At 34.5% G+C, this 10,283-nt stretch overlaps 1 protein-coding gene across 16 annotated transcripts in view; it reads right to left on the reverse strand.

The window, feature by feature from the left end:
• The window catches only part of EHBP1 (EH domain binding protein 1), a 417,522-nt gene that overhangs the window by 42,375 nt on the left and 364,864 nt on the right, over positions 1-10,283 (reverse strand). The gene's annotated exons all lie outside the window — the stretch shown is intronic.

The following is a 10,283-nucleotide window of genomic DNA, read 5'->3' on the forward strand; positions in this document are numbered from 1 at the left end:
CTTTACTGTCTTTCCTTCTTTTCCCTTTCTTCCTTCTATACTGTATGCTATTTTTAGTTGTGTATCTTTAATTTTTTCTTTGCTTTTTTTTGGTGGTGATTGAGTGTGTGTGTGTGTGTGCGTGTGTGTGTATGGCTGCTCAATTTGTATAATTACATTTGTTTTAGTAGTAATGAATTCAATCTCTAGGTTGAGCTTTTAACATGGGGTCCCTGGACCGTGCAACTTTCTGTGAGTGTGAATTTGGATGAGAAAAAAATTATCTTTAAATATAATGGTTCTCTTTTTAATCCTATATTATTTTGTGCATTTAAAAACATTCTGAGGTTCATAACACAAAAAAGGTTAACTTTTGCTCAAAGCCTGCCAGAAGGGGAAGTCCGAGTACTTCCAAAAGACTTGATTTGGGGAATATTTAAGAACTATGTAACATAAATATTATTAGTATTCAGAAAATGACTAAGAAAGAACCAAATGCCTAATGGACAAGTATTGGACCTCCCTAGATCCTCAGAGAGCTGTTTAGATTTGGGGATACAATGCCCTGAAGAATTCCAGTTTGATTTGCTATGATGGAAAAGATTTGACTGGGAAGAGAATATGAGTGTGTGTGTGAAGGGGGGAGGACACAAAGAAAACCTTTATTACTTTGATGAATTACCCCAATCAATGTGACAAGATTATAGGGGGTAAACCTTTTTTAGAGACACTTGCCCAGAGGGTATGAGCACACCCCATGGTATCATATTGAATGGGTTTCAGAAATTAGAATTGTTTTCTAATAATTAGCTGACTGAGAATCTGCTGCCCCTCTATATGGCCTATCAAAGTGAGCTGGTCTCACTCTCTCTCCTTTCCTTATCAATACTGAAACAGACTGAATGCAATAGTGTGGACCTGTTTTTGTTGTTGTTGTTTTTTTGCTTGAGTTGTAAACCTGCACCCATGTGCAGTTTCTTTCCCTAGGAAATGCTAATAGCAATTTGTGCCATAATCATATGAGTTATAGGTACCTGTCCAGGTGGCCAGAGAGGGGAGTATGCACTTTAGGTTCTTGGTCATCTGTTATGCTGAGCACAAGTTCAAGACAGGAGCCCTGACAGCGAACCTCCCTAACACAATAGTAGTAGATATGACACTGAGAGATTTCAGGGAGAAGCAGCCTAAAGTTTGAAAGTCTGGAGATTAGACCTTGGAGAGAGGGCAAGGAATTTTCTTATGCATTACATTCTTTGGAGAAAGAAGAAGGTAGTCCAAATAGTTCTTGAACAGCATCCTACTCAGAGAGGAAAGTCAGTGAATTCATTAGATAGAGGTCTTATAAGGAGGGAAATTTCTTGTTCAGTAGTCCTAAAAGTATGTTTATCTTGTGAGAATAATCTTAACCACAGGGTATCTTGTGGGTATAGAATTATCTTGTATGTATCTTGGGGTATAGAATTCTATGAGAAAGAAGTTGCCTTGAAATCATCCCAGAATTCAATTTCCTTCTGAGTAGCTGTTGGGCTACTTGAGGACTTTATAGGTGGTAAAGGGGAGTAGATATAGAGCCAGCCTCAGAATCAAGAAGACCTTGGGTTCAAGTTTTGCCTTGAGGTTATGCCAAATTAACCTAATTTTCTTTTTTGAGTGTGTATGTTAGGATTACTTAAAGTAGTAGAAAAAGGTTAAATAATGCAGTGGATGTAATTTGCCTAAATTTTTTGCAAATTTTTTGATAAAGTATTTCATGCTGTTCTTACAGAGTAGTAAAGAGAAAATAATACTATCAGATGGATTCAGAAAAGGTTTGATGGCCAGACTCAAAAACAGTTGTTAATGGTCCAAAGCCAATGTGGCAGCATGTGTTCAATGGAGCACTCCTAGTTTCTGTGCTTGGCCTCACATTATTTAACATTTTAATCAATGGTTTGGATAAAAGAATAGATGGTCCACTCCTCAAATCTGTAGATGATACAAAGCTAAGAACAGCTAATACATTGGATAGCAAAGTCAGAATCCAAATAGGTTTTGACAGGCTAGAGTACTAGATTGAACTAACAAGCTGAAAATGAAGTAAAATAAGTAAAGTCTTGCACTTGTGTACAAAAAAAAAAATCAATCTCACAAGTAAAGAAGGGCGAGCCATGGATTGACAGTAGTCTAAAGAAGATTTGGCTTTTTTAGTGGACTACAAACTGTGATATGGCAACCAAAAAAAATAGCGAGGGGATAAGGATAACCCCACTATACTCTGACCTCATCAGATCTTACTTGGGGTATTGTGTTCAGTTCTGGGTATCCTTGTCTAATCAGAATATTGATAGGCTGGAAAATGTCTAGAAGAGGCTAAGATGGTAAAATGTCTCCATGACAGATGAGAAGTTGAGAAACTGGGAATGGTTAGCCTGGAGAAGAAAAGAGAAAAAGACTGTGTGTGGGGGTGGGGAACATGATAACCATATTCAATTATCTGAAGGGTTGTCTTGTGAAGAGAGATTTCATTTATTCTATTTGTCCTGAGAGGACTAAACTAAGAGGATTTAGTGTATAACAAGGCAAATTTAGTCTTGTAGTTAGGAAAATTTCCCTACTCTATAGGGCTGTTCAAATGTGGAATGGCCTGCCTTGAGAGGTTGTAGGTTGCACCTTCTTGAAGTGACCACTTTTCAGTTATGATATGGAAGGGATTCTTTTCATGTATTAGTTGGACTAGAAGACGGCTGAAGTCTCCTCTTATTCTCAATTCTGTGATTTTTGTGAGTCTTTGAATTTAGCAATGATGCTAAATGATTGCTCAATGATGAAGAAAGGCTAGTTTGAAGAAAATTCATATGGAGATCTATCTAGATTATTGTCTAACTCTTCCTTTTTTTCTGGCCATGTTTTTTTTTTTTTCCTAATCAAGGATGTGACTGTATTAAATAAGTGCTTTAGATTTCATATGATTAATTACCAAATTAGAATACAAACCAGGATGAACTACGTGCTTTTCTCTACTAGCCTCATGGTGTCAAGAGAAAGCAAGAAAAATTCTAAAGCCACTGGGTTGGCACCTTGCTGTAAAATTATGAAAGGATGTGAACAAATGTCAATTTTATATGGGTATACATGGTAAGATTAAGACCTGCATCTCTGGTGGGACCATCCATATTGATGAGCTCATATATATCCTTGACTGTTTGGAGTACAGATTATTACATCTTTGGAAGCAGGGCACTATGACCACAACAATTTCAATACTTCAGCACTTGGTGATCTGCAATCTTATCTACGTGGGTATAGTTCCTACAATACTCCACAGGTAATCCAACCACAGGTTTTCATCTTGTGTAATTCTAGTTCTTATCTTCCAATAAATCCTCCAGTGGGTCTTACTTCCTTCCTCTACATCTTTTATCATTGTAGGTATACCAAAAGAGCACATGGGCTGTTCACTTGTTATCCTTCACACTTGTTATATACCTGGCCTACTTTTTTTATTTTGTTTTTTGACCCAATTTCCACTTTTTCTTTGTAAAAACACAGAAACCAATTGGTGGCTACACAATTAAAAACAAAAACAAAATGAGAATACTGTAATTAGTAAAAAGTACATGAATATTTTAGGTTTCATTTTCATCAGCTTGTTTTTCAGAAGGTATGGCTTACTGCTTTCAAAACTGTTATGTTAAAAACTCACTATTTAAAACAAATCTTTCAAAAGTAAAATGTTATTTATCTCCCTAATTAGTGCTATGAATTCAATACTGTATGGATAACTTTAGTAGTAACTGCTTTAATGATCAAATTAGGACCTTTTCTTCAATGTACAAAGAATATTTGAAATTTACCTGATAAGTGTCAGATTTATCAATCAAATAAACTGTATATTTTAAGGTTGTTGGGTTTCCCCCCAGGAATGTCCTAAATGCACTTCTTTTGTTGAATGTCTATCTTTTTTCATTGATGACTAGGCTCAGATTTGGAGGACGCAAATATTCTGGGTTGCAGTTTGATTTTCTTCGCTTTTTGGAATATATTATATTTTACCCCTTACTTCTCACAAATATGGAATAATCCTATGTTATTTGAATTAACCTTCTTTCACAGTTGAGGGTCTTTCTCCTGGATGCTTATAAAATGTTGTATCTGTATTTGTGAAATTTTACCACTACATAATTCATTTTGCCTCATAGAGAACCGATATTTTTAATATTGCTTTTTGTTTCTTTTCTTCCAAACTTCCCCCCACTTTAGTAATTTCATGTTTGTTTCCTTCCTTTCTTCCTTCTCTCCCACCCTTCCTGTTTAATGTATTTTGTTTTTTTTTTCTTTTAGGTCTAGTTCTTTTGTTTCTATGATCCTCTTTGTTAGTTTATCTGCTTGTGAGCTAGGTTTTATTCAGGCTTGATCTCTTAAACTATTGTTCTTAAAGCTTGCCTTATGAGATCCCTCCTCACTTTTTGGCTCCTCTCCTCCCCAGGGCTATACAAACCCCTCAAGCTTGGGCTACAGGGTGTCTTTATCCTTCTTATGCTGGGCAATATGGATATCAGCCAGGTCTGGGTCTTTGGCCTCAGCAAATTCTGAGGAAAGAGGACCAGTCCCAGCTGAGTTTTTCAATTTCCTTTTCCTCAGACCTGATGCTCATTCCTCTTCAGCTTGTGGCTCTGGCTGCTTCTTATACATGTTTTCGGTCCTCCCTGAGTCTTTTATTCCCCTCTTCTCTAGTCAGTGTCCTTTTCCTTCATGTGGCTGGTCAGAATCAATGTCTGCTGCCTCTTGTGAGTGAGGTAGGCTGGGTTCAGGCCAATTCACTGTCATGGTAGATTCTTAAAGCCCCATTCCGAGTTACAAATGTGCCAGCTGCATGGAATGAGTTAGGGATACGACACTGAATGAGAGCTCAAAGTATTTAAGTTTCCTGGTGTTAATTCATGGTGTTTAATTTTTAAACCTTGTGTGGGGTTCAGTTTCTGATCCTGTGAATTCACCTGTAATTATTGTAGATCTGCTATGTAATTACTTTCCTTGAGGTTTTTTTTTCTTAAAGATAGGATTTAAAATTTTTTCATACATTTTACATTTTCAGCCTACAGCACTGATGAAAAAGCTTTCTAAAACATACGAAAAATAACTCCATTTAGTAATTACCTCTGCAAAAAAAAAATAGCATCCTCAAATGATTTTATAAAGAAGTTTCATTTAAGAGTAATTTAGGATCCCTAACTTTTCTTCAGTACTAAAAATAAATTATCTAAAGAAATTCCTCACCTGGTTTTATGTGTGTTCTTTATATTGTAATCCTTTTCCTCCTTATGACTGATATAAGAACAAAAAACCAAAACCTATCAAAAGGGGTCCAATTAACATTTAAAGGGAAAGAGTAAAATGGAGGATGTTTATGATAGAAATGTTAAGCTTTCCTATCTGTATTGCTAAAAAAGAAATACAATACTAAGTAAAAAGCAACACAGGACTATAAACGAATGTATGAAAATGATAGAGTTGCCATATTTATAAGATAGTCTCTATTTTTTCTTGGCTTTAATAACTACAGTTATTCTCCAAGACGTTCCTGTTGCTACAGCTTTTTCCCCTCCACAGGGTTGGCAGTACAAACACAATGACATGCAAAATGTCACTGGGGCAAAAACGTAAGACACCAAGAAGAAACAGACAGTATATACGGATAATCAGGTAGACAGCAGTAATATTTTCGTGAATGACAAATTATTTAAGAACATGTGCAGCACAGTTAACTATCACATATACTTATATTAAATGTCAAAGAAAAAACTGTGAAAAGTATCTCCACATATTGATTAAAAAGCAATTGAAGGGTCTTATTTTTGGGGCATCTCATTTCATTTTAGCTACTTGTAGTAACATATACTATAAGTACTATTATACTGGTACACGAATACCACTACTATTACTTGTAGTAATACATACATAAATTGTAGTGTATTGATTCACATCTAATCTCTAAGTGCAAATGCATTCCATATATAAGAATGCCTCTTTGTACAGTTTTATCCCAACCAGTCCCCTCCCCCCATTACCTTTCCTGAGAAATTTAGGACAAACTTCGGAAGGATGCATGATAGAGTTAGTTCCCAAATGACTTGATTGTTAGAAACAAGAGAAATAGCCAGGGAAAATTTTATGTCTACAAACATGCAATTATTTTGATGATATTTTAATTATATGTCAAAGATAGAGCTTGCTAAGGCAGTACCTAATTTTTTCTATCTTGATTTTACAATGTTAACTATGATAGAAATTTAAAAATCTACAATGTTATTCACTGAAAAAAGAATTTGTTTTGTATAGATGTTGACTGTTTTTAATGACAATGAATCCATACAAATATCATCAAGAGCCTACTGAAAAAGCAGAATATTTCAAGTGTTTAGTGCAGCAGAAAAGACAGATAAGAGATCAATAACAAAATCACCTGGTTGAAAAAAGTAAAAGGTGTTATATTAAAAGGCTTTTTGCTTTACATGTGAAACAACACTGAGAAACCTGTATTTTAGCACTTGTACTCAATAGGCACTCCAAACTATGCAATGATGAGAACAGAAACCCAACCTTTCTAATAATCTCGTGACAAAAGCTAAAAGACATCATCCTATTAACTAGTGATCTCAACTGCTAATGCGGAGTACTTCCTGGTGCCTTTTATGTAGAATGCTGCTATTAAAAAACCACTAAACATTCACTGTGAACAACACAGAATCATTCATCTTTTATCAGCATCTCTTGTTAGAAGAGTATGAGTGGGGCTGAAGGTGTCATTGATATTATGGAGTGGAAATTAATCAGAAATTTTTCTCATATTTTCCTCATCACACTAATTTACTTTTGTACAAATTTCCCCCTGCTAAAAAGTTCATACCCAACCCCCTGTTGTACTCTTTTAAGTTGAGAATATTCAACGAGTGCGTCAACTGAAAAGCACCAGGTCCTAACACAAAAAGCATTCGAATTTCTCATTTAGTTGTCTTTATTTTGCTAGCGCCATGTGGTCCTTGAAGATGTAGAAAACACGGGAAGCCGAGTAAAGATCAGAGCAAGCTCATTAGCATTCTGACAAAATTGGAGTGGTGGAGATGTATAGTTTGCCTAGTTTGTCGTTTTGAAAGCTACCGGTGGTAAGCTTTCTATTTCATTGTGCTTTTGTCTTTTTGGGGGGTTTTCAACGCAGCAGGGTGTTTGTTAGCCCTAGGTCTGCACAATGCATTGTGGGAACCTTTGCTTCACATTCAGCCTATAGTATCCTTTCTAGGTTGCGTCAAAGTTTTTTTTTCCCCCATTTATAATTAAGTACCTATATCTATCTATCCAACACACTTATTATATTTATGTGCATGTTTACAGCTTGGAGTCTCTTCAGCTGTCTCTATCACTGCCTCATCAATCTTTTTAATCTCATCTTTCTCAATGTTACTAACATCTGAAACACAAAGTTCAAGATTCAAATAGTTTTGAATTGGATTATTTTTCATGTTTTGAAGACATTTCAATTTACTTAAACTAAAAACGAAAGCAATCATTTACATTTTGATATTATAAACAACTAACAACACATATAAGTATATGTGTATATACATACACACATATATATGTGTGTGTGTATCACACAAACACACACATACATATATCCAAATGATTATCATTCAAATGCTTATTTTTCATTAGCAAAATCTCATTTCAGTTTTTGAGACTATTAAAAAAACTAGTTTATCAGAGAATTATGTAAATAATGAATTACTTCTTAAAAAACCTAAAGAAGTTATTACTCTGGCCATTTGATTTTTTCCTTTTTCTTTCTTTTTCTTTTTTTTTTTAACTTAAGGCTCACTTTGAAGGACTAAATAGGCTACATTAATGCTGCTATTCGACATGAATGTTTCTGAGTTGCAATGAAATGGATAAAGGTCTGTTTGGATGAATTTATCTGCTAAATCCTTGTGGTTGCCCTCCTATCTTGGATGATGACCCAAAAGAATGTCAACAGCTCATTTTCCCAGAAAGCTGGGAAGAGTCACTATGCAAGCCATAATCTGCACATTCTCAAAGAACCATTTCAAACATTACATTTCACAAGCTGTTTAAAGTTATTTTCCTCTCATCTCTACTATTCTAGCAGTACTTTGGACATCAGTGCCTCTGAAATGATGAGTTAGATGAAGTTTACATATGACTTTAGCTTAAGGCTCCTTTCATTTTTAGAAGCATTTTAAATATACATTTTAGAAAAACAGTCACTGTTTTTGTGAAAATAATACGGAAACCAAAAGCAAATAATAGTGGTCAAATTTATCCCACTAAATTTGCTCAATGGTTGAATTAGTATGCAAAGAAAGAGGTGAACTTCTTATAATGATGATTATTACCCGCAGTAGATCCAAACCTTGTAAGGGATACTTTTGATCTTTACTAATTTGTGGTAATTAAGGGCTATGGGAAAGTTAAAATATCAGGGAAGGGAAAATACAGCATCTTGGTAATGTGACAAAAATAAATTAATAATAAAGGAAAGGAGTCCTTCCTCTGCAAAGCTTTTATCGAAAAGCACTAAAATTCTTCTATATTTATTTCTCTTAAATAGACAGAAATTATTAGACCATTTTTTTAAATACTTAAAAGATTTCAATTTTGTGACTATCAAATATACAGATTATATTATAATGCTACACTTTCTCTCTCCTGTTCCCCCTCCCTCCCATTTAGTTCTAAATTCAAACTCTAATGAATGAATATAGTGGGTTTCCCCTGAGGCTTCTTTCGTAATTTAAAAGTTCATTCTGCAAAAATACCACTTTGCAGGTCCACAGTCTGGTTTTAGCATTATTTTAACATCTTCAGAACTTGGAATGCTGCCAACTTAAGGCTTTCACTGATGGTTAAATGTATCCCAGACATTGTGCTATTCTATAGCTAGCTTTAAACCCATACAAAATTGAAATAAACTGGATAATGTTACTCACTATGGTAAAGATAACTGAATCATTTCCATACTTTGTAATGTGCTTATGGCTGCAAAATTATTTATCTCCTTCACTGCATTCTCCTACCAAAGTTTCTGAATAAAATCATCTGGACCCGCCATATCAAATTAGAGGGCAGTCAGGAGTGTCTAAGTCCAGCTTTAAAACAAATATCTTAACAATTACTTAGCCATATGGAAAATAGGGTATGTCTTTCCTGAAAGCTTTTTATGTATTTGCTACCTTGAAATTTGATGTTATTAGAAACCATTTCTGACTTATAAATAGGAAGGTTGTGAAACATCACAGTTAACAGCCAGGGTGAGAAATGTTAAATGGCAAAACTTTTTAAAAGTGCAAATTAATAATCTTCAGATTTTAAAGTAAATTCCATCTACTAGTTTCTTTAGAATATCTTCAAAAAGTTATAAATCAATATAATTAAGACATAGTATAATATATCCATATACTATGAACACAGTGTTACTGGGATCTATGTGTGGGTGTACATCTGTACATATGCTAGCACCTCTTCATAACACCAAACTTGTAACTTTGCAATACTCAATGTTGTGCTTCTGTTTAGGTCCCTATGATTTAAAGGCCAGATGTTTTTCACAAATGACCAACAATTGAAGGTTAGAATAAATTAATGGCTGATTTCTGAGCTTTGATGGAATTAAGCATACTTCTTTTCTCAATGTGCCCATGTGAATGTTTGCCCGTTAAACTTTTTTTTTTTTTTGACAAGTGAGGCCACCCGGCAGATAACAACTGATGCAAAACCCAGGAGTAATCCCTCTGTTTAGTTCAACACTATGGTTAGCCTTAACACTGCCTCTTTTATCCAGTGGATTTAGAAAAACTTTCATTTATTTGTTGGTCTCAGTTTTCAACTTAGTTGCCCTCTTTAAAGAAACCAAGACCTATTCCTATGTAAATACATTTGCATGATGACACAATGAAATGTTTTAGGATTCTGAATACACTTGCAAACTAGAGAGGTGCTGAGTACATATTTGCAATCTCCAAATATTTTCACAAACACCTGAAAAAGAATAGAAACAGGCATGGATAATCTCAGTAGTTTAAATAGTATTATAATGATATTGACAAGTAAGATAAAGTATGGTGAACATCTTAGGTCAAACAATATCAATAACTAATAATATTATTTACAATCTTAGCTTAACATTTAAAAGTATTAGAAATAAGAGATTTTAGTATTAAGCTATTTTATAAAAAATAAATCGTGGGACTCTCTTCTCTCATATGTCAAACTCAGCATCTAACTGCTACTTAAAATTATTTGATGTTACTTGT

This window comes from Notamacropus eugenii, chromosome 1, assembly GCF_028372415.1.
Source record: "Notamacropus eugenii isolate mMacEug1 chromosome 1, mMacEug1.pri_v2, whole genome shotgun sequence".
In the NCBI taxonomy this organism is placed as follows: domain Eukaryota; kingdom Metazoa; phylum Chordata; class Mammalia; order Diprotodontia; family Macropodidae; genus Notamacropus; species Notamacropus eugenii.